Source organism: Schistocerca piceifrons, chromosome X, assembly GCF_021461385.2.
Source record: "Schistocerca piceifrons isolate TAMUIC-IGC-003096 chromosome X, iqSchPice1.1, whole genome shotgun sequence".
Classification (NCBI taxonomy): Eukaryota; Metazoa; Arthropoda; class Insecta; order Orthoptera; family Acrididae; genus Schistocerca; species Schistocerca piceifrons.
The window spans coordinates 794,707,573-794,721,453 of record NC_060149.1 but is presented as its reverse complement, the minus strand read 5'-3'; positions in this window follow the sequence as shown (position 1 = coordinate 794,721,453).

Sequence of the window (13,881 nt, the reverse complement as noted above, 5' to 3'; positions counted from 1 at the left end):
AACGTTCATGTTTGACACATATCAGGCTTCCCTCATAAACGTCGATATCGGGCTTCCAGTAAGGTATATGCTCTCCTCGGCCACTAATGCACATTTGGCACCTGTTCAAAATGGTTCAAATGGCTCTGAGGACTATGGGACTTAACTGCTCAGGTCATCAGTCCCCTAACTAACCTAAGGACATCACACACATCCATGCCCGAGGTAGGATTCGAACCTGCGACCGTAGCGGTCGCGCAGCTCCAGACTGAAGCGCCTAGAACCGCTCGGCCACTCCGGCCAGCAAAGTTGGCACCTGTTATTAAAGCTGGCTTCCAAACTGTAAAGGAATCTTTGGGGGATATTTTCTCACTCCTCTCTCAAGGCGGTTTTCAGTTATTGCGCGTTTCTGGGAAGGGATGTTCGTTGAGAAACACATCTGCAAAAACCATACCAGGCATTCTCTGTAGTGTTTAGGTCTGGGGAGTACGCATGCAATGTCTTCAGTTTCCAGTACGTCCGACTCCTCAGCGGTCGCCGGCCGCTGTGGACGAGTGGTTCTAGGCGCTTCAGTCAGGAACCGCGCTGCTGCTACGGTCGCAGGTTCGAATCCTACCTCGGGCATGGATATGTGTGATGTCCTTAGGTTAGTTAGGTTTAAGTAGTTCGAAGTCTAGGGGACTGATGACCTCAGATGTTAAGTCCCATAGTGCTTGGAGCCATTTGAACCTCAGCGGTCCTGTGTAGGTGAGCATTCTCATCCATAAACGGAAAGTCAGGCCCTATCGCACCCTTAGACGGGTGATCCAGAATAATCTCCCTGCAATACCGCTGTGCTGTAACGGTACATCGTGCAAAGATATGCACCGGTGTTGGGCCATTGTGCATGATGCCTGCCCATATCATAATGCTTAGGCCGTGCCGATGACGTTCATGAAAATTGTTTGGTGTGTAACATGTTCCCCTCTTTCTCCACACCAACTGGTGGCCACATTGAAGCGGGATTGGTCTGAGAACATTACTCTGGACCACTGTTTGTGCTCCCTACATCGACGAACTTATCCTCGACCATTGCGTGGTTGAAGTGGGATGCATTTATTAGCCTTCCGAGCACAAAAACCAGCCCGATTTAATCGCGGCGAAATGGTTCTGGTAGAGACTCGTTTACAGATAGCGGTCGCAGGGTGCACAGCGATTTCCGTGGAGTGAGAGGTCCATTCCTTTTCGCTACTAGGGCTACGTATAGACACTCCTGCGGTGTGGTGCTCCATTTACGATCACCGGCATGCTTTCGCATAGAATTTTTACCTTCAGTGGCCTTTTTTAATCGCGAGATGACACTTTCGGACACACCCACTACTGTGGCCACAGTAATGACGCTTTGACCGGCTTCGAGCCGTCCAACTGCTCGTCCACATCGCAAGCACTCAAATGATGTCTTGCAGACGTCTTACCGTACCACACAGAATGTCGAACTACAAACTGTGTCAAACACCGTACAGCATGAACAGCTGAATGCATACAGGGCGGTCCATTGATCGTGACCGGGCCAAATATCTCACGAAATAAGCGTCAAACGAAAAAACTACAAAGAACGAAACTTGTCTAACTTGAAGGGGATACCAGTTGGCGCTATGGTTGGCTCGCTAGATGGCGCTGCCATAGGTCAAACGGATATCAACTGCGTTTTTTAAAAAATAGGAACCCCCATTTTTATTACATATTCGTGTAGTACGTAAAGAAATATGAATGTTTTAGTTGGACCACTTTTTTAGCTTTGTGACAGATGGCGCTGTAATAGTCACAAACATAGGGCTCACAATTTTAGACGAACAGTTGGTAACAAGTGGGATTTTTTAATTAAAATACAGAACGTAGATACGTTGGAACATTTTATTTCTGTTGTTCCAATGTGATACATGTACCTCTGTCAACTTATTTCTGAGAACGCATGCTATTACAGCGTGATTACCTGTAAATACCACATTAATGCAATAAATGCTCAAAATGATGTCCGTCAACCTCAGTGCATTTGGCAATACGTGTAACGACATTCCATTCAACAGCGGAGTAGTTTACCTGCCGTAATGTTCGCACATGCATTGGCAATGCACTGACGCATGTTGTCAGGCGTTGCCGGTTGATCACGATGGAAAATATCCTTCAACTTTCCCCACAAAAAGAATTCCGGGGACGTCAGATCCGGTGAACGTGCGGGCCATGGTATGGTGTTTCGACGACCAATCCACCTGTCATGAAATACGCTATTCAATACCGCTTCAACCGCACGCGAGCTATGTACCGGACATCCATCATGTTGGAAGTACATCGCCATTCTGTCATGCAGTGAAACATCTTGTAGTAACATCGGTAGAACAGTACGTAGGAAATCAGCATACATTGCAACATTTAGACTGCCATCGATAAAATGGGGGCCAATTATCCTACCTCCCATAATGCCGCACCATACATTAACCCGCCAAGGTCGCTGATGTACCACTTGCCGCAGCCATCGTGGATTTTCCGTTGCCCAATAGTGCATATTATGCCGAGTTACGTTACTGCTGTTGCTGAATGACGCTCCGTCGCTAAATAGAACGGGTGCAAAAAATCTGTCATTGTCCCGTAATTTCTCTTGTGCCCAGTGACAGAGCTGTACACGACGTTCAAAGGCGTCGCCATGCAATTCCTGGTGCATAGAAATATGGTACAGGTGCAATAGATGTTTCTGAGATTCCCAATTCTCGCGCAATTTGTATGCTACTGATGTGCGGATTAGCCGCGACAGCAGCTAAAACACCAAATTGGGCATCATCATTTGTTGCAGGTCGTGGTTGACGTTTCGCATGTGGCTGAACACTTCGTGTTTCCTTAAACTATCCGGCGAACGGTCCGGACACTTGGATGATGTCGTCCAGGATACCGAGCAGCATACATAGCACACGCCCGTTGGGCATTTTGATCACAATAGTCGTACATCAACACGATATCGACCTTTTCCGCAATTGGTGAACGGTTCATTTTAACACGGGTAATGCATCACGAAGCAAATACCGTCAGCACTGGCGGAATGTTACGTGATACCACGTTTGCGACTATTTCAGCGCCATCTGTCACAAAGCGAAAAAAGTGGTCCAACTAAAGGATTCGTATTTCTTTACGTACTACACGAATATGTAATAAAAATGGGGTTTCCTATTTTAAAAAACACAGTTCATATCCGTTTGACCTATGGCAGCGCCATCTAGCGGGCCAACCATAGCACCATCTGGTTTCCCCCTTCAAGCTAGACGCGTTTCGTTCTTTGTAGTTTTTTCGTTTGATGCTTATTTCGTGAGATATTTGGCCCGGTCACTATCAATGGACCACCCTGTATAGAGTTTTTGTGCACTGCCTTCTATATTTCCTTTTACTAACCGGGTGTTGAGTAGCAACTGTCGATTGTTCCGTAGCAACTGGCTGTTGTTCCTTAGCAGTTGCCATGCAGTGTAGTAACTGCATCGATCCATAGTGGTTTGGTCTCTGCGGCATTAAGAATTGAGCCAGAACGTAGCCACATAAGTCATACTAAAACTACGTCTATACCATTGTCTACAAGGCAAGAAAAAAGTCTCTCGGTGTGGAAATAAAAGAAGGTTTCTCTTGGAGGAACAACGTACTTACTTGTTGGGTTTCAACGCAGCCCTCTTTTGTATCAATATATACTATCTAGCAATTTTAAGATGAATGGATTACAATAAAGGTTTATTCTGAAAGATCTATTCTCCCAGCCACAAATTTCTTTAACGTTAGGAGCCAGTGGAAGTCAGAGATCACGAAATCTGGTGAACTGGTTGGATTATCTTACAAATGGGTCAAATGGCTCTGAGCACTATGGGACTTAACATTTGAGGTCGTCAGTCCCCTAGAACTTAGAACTACTTAAACTAAACTAAACTAACTTAAAGACATCACACACATCCATGCCCGACGCAGGATTCGAACCTGCGACCATAGCGGTCGCGAGGTTCCACACTGAAGCGCCTAGAGCCGCTCGACCACACCGGCCAGCGATTATCTTACAGTTCTTTTATATATACATGATGTCCCAGGAGGAATGGTCACTATTCAGCGATATTACAGGAATCATTATTCTAAGCAAAAACTTTCAGTAAACATGGGCCCTAAAATGCATACCTCAAGAGCTGTGAGCACTACTTCACCTTCGATGTTGTCAAACAAATCTCATCTGCCAAAAACTCTTTGCTTACCATATTCTGAGAGGTGACAGTCTGGACCAAAACAAGAAAAATATAACAAATAAACATGAGCTCTAAACTGTGTAACATTAAGAGCTATGAGCACTTGTTCATCTTTGCGTCTGTGAAACACATCTCTTCCACTGAATAAGTGCCCTTAGCTCTTAAGGCATACATTTTAGAGCCCATGTTTACTAGACAAATTTTTATTGTTTTGGTCCATATTGCATCCCCCCAATATGGAAAGCAAGGAGAATGATTTTTTTCACAGTATCGAAGATGAAGTGGTCATAGTTCTTGAGGCATTTTAGAGCCCATGTTTACTGCACTTCATTGCTTCTAATTATCTTTCCTGTTATATTCCTAAATACTAATCATCCTCCTGGTACTCCATATATTTCGAAACCCTGTAATTGTCTCCCATTACGACGCATAAATTTGAAATTTTACTCAAAAATACGTACAACTTTCCTCTGAATGGTGTAGAATCGTAGCACTCTGCAACGCCACCCTCAGGCTCTAGAGCTGCCTCGGGGCTGAGTTGGTGTCGAAATATTTTAACGTGCCCAGGAAATGTGCATGGTTGACACCGAGAGTGTTGCCCAGTTGGATGGTCTTACAAGGGAACCTCCCCATCGCACCCCCCTCAGATTTAGTTATAAGTTGGCACAGTGGATAGGCCTCGAAAAACTGAGGGGGGTGCGATGGGGAGGTTCCCTTGTTAGAGGGACACTTTGCTATATTATTCGCACGTGTGTCAGTGTCAAACCTTCTCCTGAATATGCCACAGGAGGGCGTGAACTAGGAGGGATGAAAAAGTATGAAAGTTTTTGTTGAAACTACACTCCTGGAAATGGAAAAAAGAACACATTGACACCGGTGTGTCAGACCCATCATACTTGCTCCGGACACTGCGAGAGGGCTGTACAAGCAATGATCACACGCACGGCACAGCGGACACACCAGGAACCGCGGTGTTGGCCGTCGAATGGCGCTAGCTGCGCAGCATTTGTGCACCGCCGCCGTCAATGTCAGCCAGTTTGCCGTGGCATACGGAGCTCCATCGCAGTCTTTAACACTGGTAGCATGCCGCGACAGCGTGGACGTGAACCGTATGTGCAGTTGACGGACTTTGAGCGAGGGCGTATAGTGGGCATGCGGGAGGCCGGGTGGACGTACCGCCGAATTGCTCAACACGTGGGGCGTGAGGTCTCCACAGTACATCGATGTTGTCGCCAGTGTTCGGCGGAAGGTGCACGTGCCCGTCGACCTGGGACCGGACCGCAGCGACGCACGGATGCACGCCAAGACCGTAGGATCCTACGCAGTGCCGTAGGGGACCGCACCGCCACTTCCCAGCAAATTAGGGACACTGTTGCTCCTGGGGTATCGGCGAGGACCATTCGCAACCGTCTCCATGAAGCTGGGCTACGGTCCCGCACACCGTTAGGCCGTCTTCCGCTCACGCCCCAACATCGTGCAGCCCGCCTCCAGTGGTGTCGCGACAGGCGTGAATGGAGGGACGAATGGAGACGTGTCGTCTTCAGCGATGAGAGTCGCTTCTGCCTTGGTGCCAATGATGGTCGTATGCGTGTTTGGCGCCGTGCAGGTGAGCGCCACAATCAGGACTGCATACGACCGAGGCACACAGGGCCAACACCCGGCATCATGGTGTGGGGAGCGATCTCCTACACTGGCCGTACACCACTGGTGATCGTCGAGGGGACACTGAATAGTGCACGGTACATCCAAACCGTCATCGAACCCATCGTTCTACCATTCCTAGACCGGCAAGGGAACTTGCTGTTCCAACAGGACAATGCATGGCCGCATGTATCCCGTGCCACCCAACGTGCTCTAGAAGGTGTAAGTCAACTATCCTGGCCAGCAAGATCTCCGGATCTGTCCCCCATTGAGCATGTTTGGAACTGGATGAAGCGTCGTCTCACGCGGTCTGCACGTCCAGCACGAACGCTGGTCCAACTGAGGCGCCAGGTGGAAATGGCATGGCAAGCCGTTCCACAGGACTATATCCAGCATCTCTACGATCGTCTCCATGGGAGAATAGCAGCCTGCATTGCTGCGAAAGGTGGATATACACTGTACTAGTGCCGACATTGTGCATGCTCTGTTGCCTGTGTCTATGTGCCTGTGGTTCTGTCAGTGTGATCATGTGATGTATCTGACCCCAGGAATGTGTCAATAAAGTTTCCCCTTCCTGGGACAATGAATTCACGGTGTTCTTATTTCAATTTCCAGGAGTGTATATTCCATCGATTTCACCAACCAATAGGATGCGGCAAATTAAGAAAAACTACCCCATACATGTGAAGAATACCTATTTAATTAATTTGCATAAATTTTTTATATCAATGTGGTGCTAGCGGTACAGTAGTTAATAGGAGAGTGTGCGTGAGTGGGTGACATGGAGCAGAACAGCAGCTTATGTACAGAACACTACGTTAATTTGCATAATTTTTATATAAAACCCAGTACAATAGTTTAAGGGGGTGGGTGACAAAGGAGAATACGCCAGAAATGGCGTTCAAAAGCATGTGAAATTCGAAACGTGTAACAGAAAATGGTGAGAGGACATAACTGATTACTTAATTTGGTATCAAAGGCGGTACAATAGTTTAAGGAAATGGGAGGTGACACGGAAAACGAGTTAACAGAACAATAGGTTAAGTGTCGACAAAGGCCCACCCAGAGTACAGTGCCCAACATTAGGTTATGCAACATGTGTGCCACATGTAACTGCTTCTTGCAAGACCTACATGCTTCCAAATAGCCGAGAACGATGAGCAAGAGAAATCCAACCCCCACAAACTGATTTTTTATAAATAAACAATATAGCATTTCTAAACATTCCTTACATAGTCTAAACTGTTTAAACAATATTCCACACAGAGAAATCGAATTCCCTCCAAATGATCGGTCAAGTGAGTTTTTCCCGCCAGTTCCTACGAAGAGGTGGTGCTCGGATGACTTAGGTTAGTGGAGGTGCCCGTTTTTCCCCACCATTTTCTTAGGTTAGTAGAGGTTACATTTTCCTGATGGAATTTTAACTTCCAGCCAGGGGGGTGTGGCACTTGCGTCATCAACTGACGTCACGGCCGCCATCTTAGATAAGGTCGTGCGCTGTGCACGTTTGTAGACTTTTGTAGACGTTTGCCCACCACCATGGGTTAGTAACGGGACGTGGCGGTCGGTTGAGGATCGTGGTGGAGACTAACTATTTCATTGCAAGTCCAGGTGGGCGTGGCACTCGTGAAAATCTGACGACATTTGAATTTCCGACTGGGAGGAGGACAGGGCAGGGGGGCATGGCACTTTCCCACCAGTGAGGTTAATTAATTGATCAATTTAATTAAGTAGCCAATCAAATTGATAAAAGTGAGGGGAGGCCTATTCCAATAACTGAGACCTGAAACTGTACTTGTAGCAGCGAGGGAGGAGGAGGTTGGGGGAGGGGGAGGGAGTGGGGTGAACAGTAGGTTAAGTACCTGCCAATCAAAAGGAAATGGGGGTGACATGGAAAAGCACTTAACAGAACAATAGGTTAAGGACCTGTCAATCAAAGGAGAGCAATAGGCTGACATGGAAAGGCACTTCACAAAACTTCCTAGCAGATTAAAACTGTGTGCCTGACCGAGACTCGAAATCGGGACCTTTGCATTTCTTCAAGCACTTCACAGGTCTGCCCCTGAGTGCATACCTGCCCCTGATGTAGGCAACCCGCACTAACAAAATGCGCTGGCACCCCCGTAGCTCTACTACTTACAACGAATGGGTGAGATCACATTCAGTGCAGTTTCAGCTTCGTGATGCACTTAGGGAACCGTCGTTTTCGACTGCCAAATGTGTGGGAATCAAAGCGCCAAGAATAGGGTGGTTTCTTTGAAGCCCTTTATGCCACCAGAAGACGCCTTTTCGTGTCGATTCTGAGCGGCGGTGTGTCTGAACGTTTTCCTCTGCCACCAATATGAAAACCGCGTGATTTCAACGCTGGGTGTCGTGCTTCTGACTTCCATAGCAGAGGCGTAAAAATAAAGGGTGAAATGTGAGTAAGAGGGGGTGTTGCGACCTTCCCATTGTGTGACACGTCCACGGTGGAGTTGAGCAGAATTTTGGCGAAATTTGGTGGCAATGTAAGATCATTAGCCCAACTTACAGCTCACATGAACTTCTGAGGTGTGGCCGTATTTTCGCATGTGTCGACACCTTACTGTTTGAAGCTTTGCAGCCGGCCATTGTGGCCGAGCGGTTCTAGGCGCTTCAGTCTGAGACTGTGTGAGCGCTACGGTCGCAGGTTCGAATCCTGCCTCGGGCGTGGATGTGTGTGATGTCCATAGGTCAGTTAGGTTTAAGTAGCTATAAGTTCTAGGGGACTAATGACCTCAGATTTTAAGTCGCATAGTGCTCAGAACCATTTGAGCCATTTTTTGAAGTGTCACAGAGCCCGAGGGTGAGGTCGCAGGATGCCACTCTATTTCACAATAACTGAGGAAGGTTGTAGGCACCTTTTAGCCAAAACTCAAAATTACGGGGCTTCGGAAAAGTGATCCTTTGTTTAGTTGCGCAGTGCCTGGTAATTACAAAGATATCGTGTGAGACCCAACTTGCTTTATTTGTTCATGAGACCCAGAAAATATTAGATACATGCTCCCAGGTGGATGCCATTTTCCTTGACTTCCGGAAGGTGTTCGATACAGTTCCACACTGTCGCCTGATAAAGTAAGAGCCTATGGAGTATCAGACCAGCTGTGTGGCTGGATTGAAGAGTTTTTAGCAAGCAGAACAGAGCACGTTGTTCTCAATGGAGAGACATCTACAGATGTTAAAGTAACCTCTGTCATGCCGTAGGGGAGTGTTATGGGACCATTCCTTTTCACAATATATATAAATGACCTAGTAGATAGTGTCGGAAGTTCAAAAAAATGGTTCAAATGGCTCTGAGAACTATGCGACTTAACTTCTAAGGTCATGAGCCGCCTAGAACTTAGAACTAATTAAACCTAACTAACCTAAGGACATCACACACATCCATGCCCAAGGCAGTCGGAAGTTCCATGCGGCTTTTCGTGGATGATGCTGTAGTATACAGAGAACTTTCAGCATTAGAAAATTGCAGCTAAATGCAGGAAGATCTGCAGCGGATAGGCACTTGGTGCAGGGAGTGGCAACTGACCCTTAACATAGACAAATGTAATGCATTGCGAATATATAGAAAGAAGGATCCTTTATTGTATGATTATATGATAGCGGAACAAAGACTGATACCAGTTACTTCTGTAAAATATCTGGGAGTATGCGTACGGAACGATTTGAAGTGGAATGATCGTATAAAATGAATTGTTGGTAAGGCGGGTGCCAGGCTGAGATTCATTGGGAGAGTCCTTAGAAAATTTAGTCCATCAACAAAGGAGGTGGCTTACAAAACACTCGTTCGACCTATGCTTGAGTATTGCTCATCAGTGTTGGATCTGTACCAGGTCGGGTTGACAGAAGAGATGGAGAATACCCAAAGGAGAGCGGCGCGTTGCGTCACAGGGTTATTTGGTAAGCGTGAATAGCGTTCGGAAATGTTCAGCAAACTCAAGTGGCAGACTCTGCAAGAGAGGTGCATCGTGGTGTAACTTGCTGTCCAGGTTTCGAGAGGGTGCGTTTCTGGATGATATATCGAATATATTGCTTCCCCCTACTTACACCTCCCGAGGAGATCACGAATATAAAATTAGAGAGATTCGAGCGCGTACGGAGGCTTTCCGGCAGTCGTTCTTCCCGCGAACCATACGCGACTGGAACAGGAAAGGGAGGTAATGACAATGGCATGTAAAGTGCCCTCCGCCACACACCGTTGGGTAGCTTGCGGGGTATAAATGTAGATGTAGTATCAAATCTACACCTCTTTTTCAAATACAGCTGTAGTAATTTCTCTTATTAGTATCGTTGTTCTAGAACAAGGGGTTTCACTTTTCAAAATGCTATTACCACAGTACCTAACAAGAAAAGTGAAGCACCCAGATGGGCAGGAGGAAACAAAATGAAACTTCAGACGCCCAAAGGACGTGTGATGTTGTTGCAGTGATTACAAAATTGGGTCAAATTTACAATGAACATGGCTGTATGAGGCCAGTTATGAGTATGACGTCGCACCTCCTCTGGCCTCAATGCGTGCTCTGAATTGTTTGGGAAATGTATCATTGTCATTGTATCCCCTCCTGTGGCAAACTGGTCCCCAATCGTAAATGGTCCTTGATATCCTAGATGCTGACACTGGTATGGAGTGGACATGTGAGCTGGTCCCACACATTTTGTATCAGGGACAGATCTGGGGATCTTATTGGGGGTGGCAGTATATCAACATCACGCAGACAGTTCTCGGAGTCGCGTGCCATGTGTGGACGAGCATTGTCCTGCTGAAAAATGACACTATGATACTGTCGCCTAGGAGGTAATACATGTTAACCACGTTACCCAAAGTAAAACTTGGTGACTCCCCACACCACGACTGCAGGAGCAACGCCACTGTGTCTCTCCAAATCACTGGAAGTTATAAACCTGTCTCCAGGACGACGTCTTACTCCCAGACGATGATCATCCAGTGTAGTGCAGAACCGCGATTCATCGCTGAACACAGTGCAGCGCCATTCGTCAGCAGTCAGTGGTTCCTGGTGACGGCAGGACCGAAAACGCAGTGTAATGTGATGCTGTGTTAACAACAGGCTACTCATGGGACGGTTATTCCCTGGTTCGGCTGCCGCTGGTATCCGATGATGCGGGATGACACAGAACGTTGCAGGGTGTCCATTATTCGTTCTTGGATGGTACGCGCAGATGTGAAGGGGCTACGGTGTGCCCGGTGCACAGTATGGCGATCTACCCTTGTGGTGGCGAAATGTGGTCGAGCAGAAACTCTCCGACCGGTTCCCATGCAGTTAACATCAGGCCATTGTCACATCAGAAAGCTGCACAAATGTGGGTATTGCACGATTCGACCAGCGATCCAGAAGGAGATGCACAGTGAGGTCCATTTCAAACTCTGTCAGTTGTTGATAATGCCGTCTCTCCGTGATACCTCAACATCTGATGTGTTTTCCACACCCCTTATACACTGATCAGCTAGAACATCATGAACACCGATATGCTATCGGTACAAACCCATCCAGGTGATAACAGCGTCACCTGGCTAGGAATAACTGCTAGTCAGACACACGCACTGGGCATGTACTATCAGTGAGCATGATGCCCGTGTGTGGAGTGGGGAAGGTGTGCCATCTATCTGAGTTTGAGTGAGGGAAGATTGTGATTGCCCATTGGCCCGGCATGAGTCTTTAGCAAACTACACGAATTGTCGGGTGTTGAAGTGCTATGGTGAGTGTCTTCAACATGTGGTGAAACCAACGTGAAACAATGTCCAGGCATCGTAGGGTTGGGCAGCCACCCTTCATTACAGATGTCGGATGTCATAGGCTGGGCAGACTGATAAAACAGGACAGCTGGCGAACTGAGGTGAGACTAACATCAGACTTTATGCTGGGCACAGTAAAAGTGTGTGTGAATGCATAGTGCTACGAACACCGCTAAAAATGGGCCTCTGCAGCCATCGACCCATGCATGGTAACACCACGACATTGGCAACTACGACTGAAATGGGCACGTGACTATGGGCACGTGACTATCGGCACTGGAGGTTGGCACAGTGGAAGAGCGTTGCATGGTCTGATGAATCTCTATACCTTTTTCATCAAGCCAATGAGATGGCATGAATCCAGGGGAACAGCTTCTTGACACCTGTACTACTCTGGGGAACATTCACATGGGCATTCTTGGGTCCAATGGAGCTCGTCCAAGCCACCACGATGGCCAAAAAGTATCGTACACTGGTTTCAGACCACGTGAACCCCCTCATGTCGGTCATTTTCCCCCACGGCAGTGCCATTTTTCAAGAAGATAATGAGCCATATTACAAGGCCAGGAGCGTGATGGAGTGGTTTTAGGAACACAGTGACGAGCTCCAATTAATGCTGTCGCCCCCAAACTCGTCAAATCTGAATCTTATCGAACACATCTCGGGTATGATTGATTGTGGCGTCAGAGCTCATCCCCTCCACCCCGTCCCCTCTGAATTGGCGGGAATTAGTGGACTTGTGTGTGGAAATATGATGCTAACTCCCTGCAGTGACCTACTAAGGCCTCAATGTTTCCGTGCCACAAAGCCGCGCCGCTGCTATCCGTGCCAGGCACGCGGACCGCCAGGCACGCGGACCGCCAGGCACGCGGACCGCCAGGCACAAACACCGCCAGGCACAAACACCGCCAGGCACAAACACCGCCAGGCACGAACACCGCATCCTTTCTGGTTACAGAAAATGTTTGACTAAAACTCTGGCCAGCACATTCTCCAGATCTCTCACCAATTGGAAACGTCTGACCAATGGTGGCCGAGCAACTGGCTCGTCACAATACTCCAGTCACTTCTCTTGATGAACTGTGGTATCATGTTGAAGCTGCATTGGGAGCTGTACCTGTACATGCGATCCAAGCTCTGTTTGACTCAATGCCCAGGCGTATCAAGGCCGTTATTATGGCCAAATGTGGTTGTTCTTGGTACTGATTTCTCAGGATCTATGCACCCAAATTGCGTGAAAATGTAATCACATGTCAGTTCTAGTATAGTATATTTGTCCAATGAATACCCGTTTATCGTCTGCATTTCTTCTTGGTGTAGCAATCTTAATGGCCAGTAGTGTACTAAAAATTGGTTACTTCAGGGACAGCTCCGAGTCAGACGCTCTGTAGTGTTCATTCCACGGACCTATTTGCGAATTCATCGGTATCAAGCGAGGGTTCATTGGAGGGCAGAGTGGTGGTCCGTTGTGTTTTCTGATGAAAGCTGTTTCTGCCTCGGTACCAGTGATGGCCGTGCGTTGGTTAGAAGGCGGCCAGTTGAGGTCTTGAAACCAACCTGTCTGCGTGCTAGACACACTGGACCTACACCTGGACTTCTACATCCACATCTACATGGATACTCTGCAAATCGCATTTAAGTGCCTGGCAGAGGGTTAATCGAACCACCTTCACAATTCTCTCTTATTCCAATCTCGTATAGCGCGCGGGAAGAATGAACTCCTATATCTATCTGTACGAGCTCTGATTTCCCTTATTTTATCTTTGTGGTCGTTCCTCCTTATGTAAGCCGGTGTCAACAAAATATTTTCGCATTCGGAGGAGAAAGTTGGTGATTGGAACTTCGTGAGAAAATTCAGTCGCAACGAAAACGCCTTTCTTTTAATGATGTCCATCCCAAATCCTCTATCATTTCTGTGACACACACTACCATATTTCGCGATAATACAAAACGTGCTGCCTTTCTTTGAACTTTTTCGATGAACTCAGTCAGTCCTATCTGGTAAGGATCCCACATCGCGCCACAGTATTCTAAAAGAGGACGGACAAACGTAGTGTAGGCAGCCTCCTTAGTAGATCTGTTACATTTTCTAAGTGTCCTGCCAATGAAACGCGGTCTTTGGTTAGCCTTAGCCACAACATTTTCTGTGTGTTCCTTCCAATTTAAACTGTTCATAATTGTAATACCTAGATATTTACTTGAATTTACGGCTTTTAGATTAGAATGATTTATCGCGTAACGGAAGTTTAA